We start from the raw sequence: 12,762 nt of genomic DNA on the forward strand, positions 1-12,762 counted from the left end.
GTCAATGGGCTGGGATGAGAAAGATTCCTTGTCTGAAACTCAGGGAACCATTCGACTGCAGCTAATATAGAGCTAGACTGGTGACCACTGATATTGCTCAGCATTGAATAGCTTCCTGTGTACCTCTCTACACAATGCCTCTGTTTACAAGAGGGAGAAAAACTCCTCCTGGAAGCCAAACAAAGGGTTGCAAGGGAAACACCCACTATGCATACCATATTAAGTAAAAAGCTACTACTGTATTGCTCACAAGGCTCTGGAAAACTGTGCCATAAAATTAGGTTTGTTTGTATGCGCCAGTTCTGAGACCCAAACATACAACGAAAATGCTCTTACAACTTGATTCTTAGACACTCGGTCAGCATGGTGCAGTGATATGAACATAGTACAACTCTGGAGACCAGGGTATGAATTCTCAGTCATGGAAACCCAATGGATGGCAAGTCCACTCTCTCAGCATTAAAGGCAAAGGCCCTACAAACAAAGTTTGCCAGGAAAACTGCATGGTGAGTTCACCTTAGGGTCGCTATAAGTTGGAAACAACTTGACGGCACATAACAACAAAACATGATTCCACTTCTTCTCAAAGGCCCCTTCTACACTGCCAGAAAATGCACATTATCTGATTTGAACAGGATTCTTTGTCTACACTGCTGTATAATCCAGCTCAAAGCAGATAATGTGGATTTTATACATAGCTGTGTAGAAGGGGCCAAAGATGTCATAGTTCAATCCTACAGTCCATTCTTTACATGCATCCTGGTTCTAGTTGAAAGGCTCTAGCAGACCTGAATAGTAAGATCGATAGCTGATGAATCAAAGACTCCAGAAGGCCCCTGTCAATCAAAATCCACGAGGCTAGACTTGAAAGATCAATGGCTTGACTTAAAGTTTTGGTAAGATGCCAGGAGTTGTAGTTTTAGCAGTAACACACTAGAAGAAGTAGGCAAAACATATTTTTCTGAGCTCTGATATGACTTTGTGTAAGGTGACTTCATGTTATCTTGAAGAAGCCCCTGGTGGTGCAATAGGTTAAACCAGTGGGTTTAACTCAACCTGTGGGTCCCCAGATGTTTTGGCCTTCAACTCCCAAAAATCCTAACAGGTGTAAACTGTCTGTAGGCCAAAACACCTTGGGACCCACAGATTGAGAACCACTGGGTTAAACTCTTATACCAGCAGGACTGCTGACCAAAAGTTCAGCGGTTCGAATCCAGGGAGTGGGATGAGCTCCTGTCTGTCAGCTTCAGCTTCCCGTGCAGAGAAATGAGAGAAGCCTCCCACAGGATGGTAAAACATCTGGGCGTCCCCTGGGCAACGTCCTTGCAAATGGCTAGTTCTCTCACACCAGAAGTGACTTGAAGTTTCTCAGGTCGCTTCTGTCATGAAAACAAATGTAATCTTGAAAATCTGAGGTGCCTCCTACACTGCCATATAATCCAGATTATCAAATCAGATAATCCACATTATCTGCTTTGAACTGGGTTATATGATCAGGTAATCTGGATTTAATATGACAGTGTAGATGGGGCCCTAGTATCCGAGATAACTGAGCCTAAGGGATGTCTTAGGGCCCTTCCACACAGCCATATAACCCAGAATATCCACAATATCTGTTTTGAACTGGGTTATCTGAGTCCACACTGCGATATAACTCAGTTCAGAGCAGATAATGTGGGATTTTATACAGCTGCGTGGAAGGGGCCTTAGGGACTTGGTAAATGATGCTAACAGCAATTCGGGAAATTAATCACTTAAGCCCCATCTACACTGTCATACAATACAGTTGATGAATGCAGATTGTCTGATTTAAACAGGATTATGTGGCAGTGTAGACTAATAATCCAGTTTAACGCAAATAATCTGCATTCAGAAACTGGATTGTATGGTCAATGTCAAACTTGTATTGATAGGTGCACCAAACATCTCCTCCCTTGGGCCCTTCCACACAGAATATCAAGGCAGAAAATCCCACAATATCTGCTTTGAACTGGGTTATCTGAGTCCACACTGCCATATATTCCAGTTCAAACCCAATATTGTGGGATTCCCTGCCTTGATATTCTGGGTTATATGGCTGTGTGGAAGGGCCCTGAGTCCACACTGCCATATATTCCAATTCAAAGAAGATAATGTGGGATTTTATTCAGCTGTGTGGAAGGGGCTTTTGACTTCTCCTGCAGCACAACAATGAGGCCAAACTGCCTGGAATCGCTAGGCTACACAGACCAGGAAGCGGGGGGGGGGGGGGGGGGGAGATCCCTTTTCCTTTCTGGGCTCATGCTTTGTGTGGAAGCAGCTTCTACTCATCAAGTCCCAGAGGGAGGGACGTCTCCCCGGCGGAAAAGCAGAAAAGGGGGCGGCGAAGCTGAGCGGACCCCTCCCCATTTCAGCCAGCTGATGGGCGTTCAACTAAGGCTGAACAACGAGAGAGGCGCCAAAGCAGACTTGCCTGGCACTGAGCTCCGAAAAGGCTCGTCTCCAAGAGGGCAGGTTGGTCACGGGTGGCGATAGAGCAGCAAAAAGGGGCGAATAGGCTGTTGCTCAAGGCCAAAATCCTCTTTTGACACTTCGCTCACCCCCCACCCCACCCCACCCCGGAAAAGAGCATCAAAGTGAACAGGTAGGGAGCACACCTAAGCTGTAGAATGAACGTGGTTTGATATCACTTCAACTATCCTGGCTCAATGCTATGGGAGCTGTGGTTTTAGAAGCTCCTTAGCCTTCTCTGCCAACGATGACAGGTGCCTCACCAAACTAAAGGCCCTTCCACACAGTCCTATATCCCAGAATATTAAAGCAGGAAATCCCACAATATCTGCTTTGAACTGTCTCAGATAACCCAGTTCAGATAACTGAACTTGCAGACCGAAAAGTCCCAGGTTCAAACCCCAGGAGCGGCGGGAGTGGCCGCTGTTAGCTCCAGCTTCTGCCAACCTAGCAGTTCAAAAACATGTCAATGTGAGTAGATCAATAGGTACCGCTCCGGCAGGAAGGTAACGGCGCTCCATGCAGTCATGACCTTGGAGGTGTCTACGGACAAGACCGGCTCTTTGGCTTAGAAATGGAGATGAGCACCAACCCCCAGTCAGACATGACTGGACTTAACGTCAGGGGAAACCTTTACCTTTACTTATATTCTGGGATATAGGGCTGTGTTGAAGGGCCCTACAACTCCTAGGGTTCCATAGCATTGAGCCAGGGTAGTGCAGTCCAACTGCATTCATTCTTCAGCATCGATCAATAATGCCCAAAATCCAGTCATCCAGGTATTTTGGACTTCAACTCCCACAAGCCTCCGCTGCCATGGCTAATGATCAGGGCCTCTGGGAAGTGAAGTCTGAACCATCTGTATAGGATATAGATCAGTGTTTCTCAAACTCTACTCCTCCAGGTGTTTTGGACTTCAGCTCCCAGAAATCCTAGCCAGCTATCCAGTTAACAACTCCCAACAGATGATTCTCCCAGGCAGGAAGAAGCCAGACTTTGAAGCTGCAAGGCCATTCAATGCTAATAAAGGTGGCCAATTGCACCATTCACACTTGCCTCAAGCAGACAAGAGTTATTTCTCCCAACATGGACCTTCCATGGATATAGAAACCCCACTTGCATAGTTTTCCAACAGACATCACAAATATAGGGCCTGTTTGGAAGGGCCCTATGGCAGCACATTCCAGTGATTGCCAAGAATTTCTTCCTAGGCTAGATCTACACTGCCATATAATTCAGGTGATCAAAGCAGATAATCCACATGATTTGTTTTGAACTGGATTATATGAGTCTACACTGGCATATAGACCAGTTCAAAGCAGATAAAAGATTTTATATGGCAGTGTAGAAGGAGCCCTAACGTTTATTTGGAACCTCTTTCCTGCAATTGGAACCCATTGCTCCACTATGTTGTCAAAGTCTTTCATAGCCGGAATCACTGGGTTGCTGTGAGTTTTCTGGGGTGTATGGCCTTGTTGCAGAAGCATTCTCTCCTGATGTTTCGCCCACATCTATGGCAGGCGTCCTCAGATGTTGTTAGGTCTGTTGGAAACAAGTGAGGTTTATACATCTGTGGAAGGTCCAGGGTGGGAGAAGAACTCTTGTCTGCTGGAGGCCAATGTGAATGTTGCAATTAATTACTTTGATTACCATTGAAAAGCCTTGCAGCTTCAAGGCCTGACTGATTCTTCCCTGGGGAAATCCTTTGTTGGGAGTTGTTAGTTGGCCCTGATTGATTCATGTCTGGAATCCCTCTGTTTTCTGAGTATTGGTCTTTATTTACTGTCCTGATTTTAACCTCACTTGTCTAGTTTCCAATATACTTCGCAACCTCTGAAGATGCCTGCCATAGATGTGGGCGAAACGTCAGGAGAGAATGCTTCTGGGACATGGCCATACTCACTGGGAAAACTCACAGCAACCCATGGCTCCATTGTTAGCAGTAGCAGCAAACCAGCTGGCCCTTTCCTCAATGCGACATCCTTTCGAGGAAACAGGTGTGGGCAGTTAGTACCTCTCCTTGGGTGAGGAGGCCCAGCCTTCCCACAGTTCCTCCTGAGACATCAATGGCACCCTTTGCCCACCACCCGGACCCACTTCCTTGCCAATTACAACCTCGGTCTCTTTCACCTCCTCACGACGCTCAACCCAAACAAGAGCCAAGCCAACGGGACGGGGCGGGAAGGCTTGGCACGCAGAAAGCAGGGCTCCGTCGGGGCTTTCCCTTCGCCTCGCCTTCATTGGCTTCGAAGCCTGGCCCGTCCTCCCTCAGAGCGGGAGGGTTTGAAACGGCATGCCGGCGAGTCGACGCGCGAGGCATAGTCCTCCTTACCTGAAGGACTGGGGGGGGGGGGTCTCAATAAAAGGCCCACTCACCTTGGCTTGGGGCCACTGCGAGACGCGGGAGGCATGAGTTGGTCGCTGTCGCTGTCGCTGTGTCTGCGGCGAAGGGCTGAGGAGAAAGTGTGGGCTCTGGACCTTCTTTGCCTGCCCTCCTCGCAGGGGAGAAGGAGGAAGAGAGTGGAAATTTCCATCATGTGACCAGGGGCCTTATGCATCTCCCCTCGGCCGCCTCGCCGTCCAACCGAGCCCTCCCTTTGAGGAAGCGGCCACCCGCCAATGGCAAAGAGAGGGCGACCAACTAGGCAGGGAAACAAGCGCCACGCCAGGAAACCCAAGAGAGAAGGCACAGGTGGGGGGCTCACTTTTCCCTCAGGAGGGTGAATATGCCACGCACTTTGGGTCTTTTTTTAGAAACAAAGCAGGATAGAAATCAATAATAATACCTTCCTGCAAAGGTTATTTCAAGTTTTGGATTAATTAATAGGAATTAATTCAACCAATAAAGGTATTTGTGAATACGTCTTCTGCCCCTCTTTCTGGAGGGAAAAAACCCAAAAGATCGCCAAAGAATGGGCAGTTTCTAAGGGCCCATCCACACCGCCCTATATCCCAGAATATCAAGGCAGAAGATCCCACAATACAGTATCTGCTTTGAACTGGGTTATCTGAGTCCACATTGCCATATAGCCGGGCTGTGGCCCAGGCTGGTGAGCAGCCAGCTTCAACAAATCACTCTGACCAAGAGGTCATGAGTTCGAGGCCAGCCCGTGCCTGCGTCTGTCTCTGTCTCTGTTCTATGTTATGGCATTGAATGTTTGCCTTTTTGTGTTCAATGTTATCCGCCCTGAGTCCCCTTCAGGGTGAGAAGGGCAGAATATAAATGCTGTAAATAAATAAATAAATAAATATCTCAATTCAAAGCAGAACATGTGGGATGTTATTCAGCTGTGGCCCATTCCACACAACTGAATAAAATCTCACATTTTCTGCTTTAAATATATGGCAGTGTGGACTCAGATAACCCAGTTCAAAGCAGACGTTGTGGGATTTTCTGCCTTGATATTCTGGGATAGAGGGCTGTATGGAAGGACCCTGTATTAGTGGTTTCCAACCTGTGGGTTCCCAGGTGTTTTTGGCCTACAACTCCCAGAAATCCCAGCCAGTTTACCACCTGTTAGGATTTCTGGGAGCTGAAGGCAAGGGAGATGTTGACAAGCTGGAAAGCGTCCAGAGAAGGGCAACTAAAATGATCAAGGGTCTGGAGAACAAGCCCTATGAAGAGCTGCTTAAAGAGCTGGGTATGTTTAGCCTGCAGAAGAGAAGGCTGAGAGGAGACATGATAGCCATGTACAAATATGTGAGGGGAAGTCATAGGGAGGAGGGAGCAAGCTTGTTTTCTGCTGCCCTGCAGACTAGGACATGGAACAATGGCTTCAAACTACAGGAAAGGAGATTCTACCTGAACATTAGGAAGAATTACCTAACTGTGAAAGCTGTTCAGCAGTGGAACTCTCTGCCTCGGAGTGTGGTGGAGGCTCCCTCTTTGGAGGCTTTTAAGCAGAGGCTGGATGGCCATCTGTTGGGGGTGCTTTGAATGAGATTTTCCTGCTTCTTGGCAGAGGGTTGGACTGGATGGCCCATGAGGTCTCTTCCCCCTGTCCCTCTGTCTTTGCGCACCAGTGTGGTTTTGCAATGAAAAAGAATACTTTGAGAAAATCAAATCACAAGGCAATGATAGCAAGAGCAAAATGTTTGTTTAAATGGCATTACTACTTTTTTCATCTTCCCATAACAAACTTATTCACCTTTCCAGGGCTTCTGTAGAATTAATGCCAAAATGGTTGTATAGTCGGTATGGCTGGATATTCTGAGGGATACCTGTGATGGCAAAGATTAACCAACTTTGGAATGAGCTGTATTTCTTTTCTCTCCTTCCTTCTCTAATATTCATAATGGCATCTCTAGGATACTTGCTTTGTTTCCCTGGGAACAGTGACACAACTTTCTCCTCTCTGCTATTACTTCTTCCCCAAGCTGGAGAGAGAGACGACAAGCACTACTTGTCATCCAGAAGACTAACCTCTGCAGTCACACCCTTGCAGATGCAAACTCTTCAATATTTGGTAGATGAACATTTAGACATATGCAGCCAGGCAAAATCAGAGTATGTTTAAGACAACAAAATATATTAATGAATAAAATAATATAAGGTAGAAGAGACTGCAGCAGATTTCTTTTGCAAGAGCCTATTTGGAAGAGCATGATTCTGTCTATCGTGCTTGAGTGAATTGAGTGCAAACTACTAAAGGAAGCAAGTGGGATGAGGAGAAAAAACAATGACATTTTAAATACAGTTGAAAAAAAGATGACAAGGTTTAACTGCAGTTGTTCCTATATCACCTAGCAGTGGAGGGTGTTGACACCCACAGTCTTGAGAACCCATGTCTAGGCTTCTTTGAACCACATTTGGAATATTCTTTTATTGTGGTCTTCCTATGAAAAGGGAAACTGTGAGAACTGCAATGCCTCAGTGAACATGAACAGCTGGTGCAGCTCATCATGTTTTTTCTTGAAACAAGTATTTTGCTACCTGCATCTACCCATTATGATTAGTCCAGGTTTCAGTGCTGTTTCAAGCAAAGCCTTTGTTCTCTGTGAAGCAAGTGCATCTGAAATATTTCAATGAAAAAGTTATGAGGTTGCTATTCTGTTTTGTTTTATGCTCACACAGTTTAGATGCAAGTCCAAATATGCTTGCTATGGTGATCATATGCTTCTTCAGCTGCAGGCATTTGTGTTGAAAGCACTTCCTGAATGCTTTCTTTTCCAGGTTTCTTCCATTCTCAGTGGAATGCTGTTGTTTGAAGTGAGGGCATCTCCAGTGAAGGCAGACACCGACAACGAACCTCCGGTCACACGGAAAGCTCTTGAAGCTGGTTAAAATCACATGGTTGCTTTCTTTGTTGTTGTTTCCAAACATTCTTCTGAAAGTGTCTGAAACAGAATCTTGCATGCTCATTATTGAGAAATCTCTTTTACATTTATGTAGCAGGTCGTGGCAGTAACACCACTATTCTGAGGAAAACTACTGGATGTCTAGTAACCCAGTTGAAGTGAAACTTATGAATAAGCAGGCTTATTTTATTAGCAAGGTACGAGGAGCAGTTGGCTGAATTATTATGGCAATTGTCCCTAAAAGTAAGTCAATGCAAAATTGGGATGTATAGCTTCACAATTTTCATCCTTCCTGGCAAGAATTAATAGTTTTGATCTTTCTCTACAGTGCAAGAAAATAATTACATCTGAATAGTTTACAAAGATTGTTTGAGACTTGTTATGTGCAAAAAAGGAGTGCAATATCTGCTGTGTAGAAACATATTTTCTCATCATAAAATGGCATTTTCTGCCCAGAAAAGCTAATCTATGAGCATAAAATGCAGCTTTATGTACAGAAAGCTTATTCTTGTATGAAAAGATTTTTTTGGTGAAGAAATAGTAATTTTGTACTATTTTCAGCACAAAAACTCAGTTTTTACAAAAAAAGGGCACATTTTTATATACTCTGAGCGCCCTTTCAGACAGGCCCTATATCCCAAAATCTGATCCAAGGTTTTCTGTTTATTCCAGATTATCTGGCTGTGCTGACTCATATAATCCAGTTTAAAGCAGAAAACCTGGGATCAGATCCTGGGATATAGGGCCTATCTGGAAGGGTCCTGAGTCCCAGATTCTAAAAGTCCTTCACTTGTCTAGGATTACATTGATAAGAGCTCTTGACATCCAAGAAACCTGTTTTTGACCAATTTTTTTTTTTTAAAAAATTCAATTCCTAATGCACAGTGGATGAATGTTGGATTTCGACTAAGAGGATATGGGCTCAAATCCGTCACCAGGATGTTATAAAGCAAAAAGATGCTGATTTCTGGTATTTAGAGTCGTACAAACATTATAATAATAAAACATGTAGGGTTCCAATTTATATCAATTCCTAATCACAAAACATGATTTAGACTTGTGAGTGTGTAAAGAATGGAGTTAGTAGCAAACATTTTCCTAGACTGGGTACTTTCTCAAATGCATGCTCTATAAAGTTTTATGCCACCAATTTCATTTTCTCAGCCTCTAAGGTGCTACATGATCCATTTGGATATTCATATTCCAGACTAATACGTTATATCTTATCATTCTTCTTATGTCAAGTCACTATTCCTTAGGAAGGTTACTTCTGTTAGTGTACAATGGTTCAACAGCTCCCCAGTTCTGGCAGTCACCCGCTTTGACACTCAAGGACCTATCACCAAAACTGTTTCCTATGAACGTGATGCCATGTGGAAAAAATTACCCATGTGTGTGTTTCTATGCCTGTTTCCATGTGATCACCTTAATATTTCTCTCTATCCCTTTTGCCCTATGTTTTCTGCTTGCCCAAGAGCAGTGGAGGCTAGATCCAGCCTTTGTTTTTTTCCATGTCATGCTGGAATCCCACTTGGCAATTGAACAGGATGATTCACTGTTCACAGCCTCTGTTTCAGGAAGCTGGGGGTTGCCCAAGCATGTACCTAATTCATTCTTGTTAGATGATTAAACTTAAACCATCGTGGAAGTCTAAATTCCTTTGGAAGTTCTGAAGGCATGAACTTACTTTATGACTTTTCCTCTGTGTGGAAAGCAGGCTTAGGTTTTTTCCTAGTCGGTTTCAGTATCATTGTGACAGAATGGTCAAATGAGTTTGGTTCAATGTTTTCCCTTTCTTTTGAAAAATATCTTCCATTCCATCAATTGCCAAACTAAAAATCTTAACATCGTACCATCTGCCTGTTTCTCTTTTTCTATCTGTATATCCTGTTTGTATGTTTTCCTTCACTGCTTAGACAGAATCACATTCAGTTATAAGAAATGTTCCAAACCTTTATTGACCTTTTATTAGTGTTTTTCCAAAAGTCTTCTGGGTTTATGATGCTATTAATCTTACTGGATTTTCTGTATTTCAAGGTGAGCAAACAGAAAAATCCATTAAAGCAGGAAAAACCCAATATACAGAAGTGTATCATAAAAACTATAGTTTCTTTGTAAGACAATGCTTTCAATGCAACTCAAATAGTAAATAATAGCTTTGTACAACCCTATAGATGTTTACCCAGAATTTAGACCTGTTAAATTACATTATTCTTAATCCTGTGGTAAATGGGAATAAGATTATAGTCTTAGTGAATTTTAGTTTTTGTTTTGCAGTTGTTCATATAGTTTTTTATATTTACTTCTAACTAACCATTGCTTTGGTGGTTTATTGTATCTTGATTGTGTCATTTGTTCCCCTGTCATCTGTTTTCTTGACATCTATCTTGTACTCCATTTTCTTCTAACTGGCCTTAATTTTTTTTTAAAGATGAAACAGCAGTGGTCCAAACATCCAGAAAGTATCAAATTTAAAATATTGCATTTCTTGCAAATAGTTATTTTCACATTAACTAAAGCTTGACTACATTATGTTATGATCATAACACAATTGTACTATTTTTGTTCTGCAATTCTTTTTATTATAGTTACAATGTGTGCCTGACCCTTAAGTATGTATTGTACCACAACAAAATAGCTTGTAGCATTATGAGTATACTTTTCTTTTTTAAAGAAATCACTTTTAAATTCTCTCTGAGTAACGAGAAGGTTGATAATTACTTTTTGATCCTTCACTACTACTCTGAGCCAGAATGAAGAAGTCAAGCTACAAAAGCCAATAGGAAAGAATAATAATAAATGGAAGTCCTCCGTCAACTCATTAAAGAACAATAACCATGGATATGTACATGTAGTTTAAAAAGATTTTGTAGAACAATATAAAAGATTTTAAATAAAAATAAAAATCTATTCAACATATAAAATATATTGAATTCCAAAAATAAAATATTTTATGTAAAGATTCAGAATATTGGACATTTGTCAACAGATATCTTCAGTCACAATTTTGTATAGTGTGCTCTACAACACAGGAAGGAAAATAATTAATTGTCACCATCTGTACTTAATGACAAATTCAATCAATTTAAATTTTTAGATTCAGCTCAATTTTTAGCTATTTTGGATATTTATAAGAGATTCTTTCCATTTGCTCCTTGGCTTTGTTAACTGTAACTATGGGGGGAAAACCCTGGAATAGTGCAGTATCTTTTCAAATATAATGCTAATGTGACTGGGGAACAGGCGGTTCAACCACCAGGCCAACTAGGCAGTTGCCTGTGGCTCCATCTTGTTGGGGGTGCCATTGAGGCAACTCCTGTCTCCTTTAGCCTGCCTCCGCAGGTTGCTCTTAGTTCGGGTCTCAGCGTCGTTGGAGCGGTTAAGCTCCTTTACCAGGATAAAAAGTAATTTTTGGAGGCCTTAATAATTTCGCCTGGCTAGACAGCAGTACATGTGAAAAAGATCTTGGAGTCCTTGTGGACAACAAGTTAAACATGAGCCAGCAATGTGATGTGGCTGCTAAGAAAGCCAACGGGATTTTGGCCTGCATCAATAGGGGTATAGCATCTAGATCCAGGGAAGTCATGCTACCCATCTATTCTGCCTTGGTCAGACCACATCTGGAATACTGCGTCCAATTCTGGGCACCACAGTTGAAGGGAGATGTTGACAAGCTGGAATGTGTCCAGAGGAGGGCAACTAAAATGATCAAAGGTCTGGAGAACAAGCCCTATGAGGAGAGGCTTAAAGAGCTGGACATGTTTAGCCTGCAGAAGAGAAGGCTGAGAGGAGACATGATAACCATGTACAAATACGTGAGGGGAAGTCATAGGGATGAAGGAGCAAGCTTGTTTTCTGCTGCCCCGCAGACTAGGACGCAGAACAATGGCTTCAAATTATAGGAAAGGAGATTCCACCTGAACATCAGGAAGAACTTCCTCACTGTGAGGGCTGTTCGGCAGTGGAACTCTCTCCCCCGGACTGTGGTGGAGGCTCCTTCTTTGGAGGCTTTTAAGCAGAGGCTGGATGGCCATCAGTCGGGTGTGCTTTGAATGCGATTTCCTGCTTCTTGGCAGGGGGTTGGACTGGATGGCCCATGAGGTCTCTTCCAACTCTACTATTCTATGATTCTGCAAGGTATTGAACTGCTTTTTCTGTTGATTTGTTGTAAAACATGATGTTTTAGTGCTTAATTTGTAAAATCTTAATGTAATTTGATGTTTAATAGGCTTTTCCTTAATCCCTCCTTATTATCAAACATTTTCGCTTATCCAACGCTTTTATTTTTCAGTGATTGGTTTGGGGGGGGGGGGCAAAATTCTGTTCGCCTACACTTGAAAAATACCTAGGGCCGGCTCTGCATGGGGAATAAAGTTGTTTCATGGATTTCAGACAGAACTATTTTTTGAAGTAAAGATGTAATAGAAATACATAAAATGAACAATCCAAATGTTGTAAAGAACACTGTTTTGTTAAGAAATGCTTTAAAAGTTGCCTGGTCTTTTATTTTCTTTCACTTAATTCTCTGTCTCAGCACATTGCTGTTTACAAGCAAAAAGTTGTTTCCATGACTGCTGTCCTTACAAATTCACCCCAAGTTTGGAAAGTCAATAGTGATGTGTTTTTGTTTTTCTTGAACTCATGCCAGAAACAATATATGATGGCGAATCACTATCAGTTTAGTCTCATAAAGCTGTATTGTTCTGCCAGATTTAGTAGTAAAAATAATTAAATTTTTTAACATAGTAAGCAACATTGTTGCACTCAGAGAGTAGGTTCTTGATTCTGTGGTGTTAGTTACTGAACTTTGTCAGTGTACAAAATATGTAAAAAGAAATGGTACAAAATAATATCCCACAGAAACATGTACCTTAAAATATTAGAAAGTAGAAATGGGCTCACATAAAAGTTAGAATTTTTTATATACGATATATTTACATAGTGATAGAAATAAAGTTACATTACCTGTCTAAC

The 12,762-nt window shown here is 42.4% G+C and overlaps 1 protein-coding gene and 1 long non-coding RNA gene across 2 annotated transcripts in view; one reads left to right on the top strand and one right to left on the bottom strand.

The window, feature by feature from the left end:
- slc38a4 (solute carrier family 38 member 4) overlaps nucleotides 1–4,997 on the bottom strand; it is a 43,744-nt gene extending 38,747 nt beyond the window's left edge. Inside the window, exon 1 of the mRNA XM_016993816.2 lies at nucleotides 4,867–4,997. The gene's annotated coding sequence lies outside the window, so the exon portion shown is untranslated. The remainder of the gene's footprint in view (nucleotides 1–4,866) is intronic.
- On the top strand, nucleotides 2,289–12,541 carry LOC134299506 (uncharacterized). The gene is made up of 2 exons (XR_010006725.1): nucleotides 2,289–2,493; nucleotides 7,664–12,541. It is a non-coding gene; the product is annotated as an uncharacterized LOC134299506 (long non-coding RNA).
- Nucleotides 12,542–12,762: the final 221 nt, after the last annotated feature.

Source organism: Anolis carolinensis, chromosome 5 (genome assembly GCF_035594765.1).
Source record: "Anolis carolinensis isolate JA03-04 chromosome 5, rAnoCar3.1.pri, whole genome shotgun sequence".
In the NCBI taxonomy this organism is placed as follows: domain Eukaryota; kingdom Metazoa; phylum Chordata; class Lepidosauria; order Squamata; family Dactyloidae; genus Anolis; species Anolis carolinensis.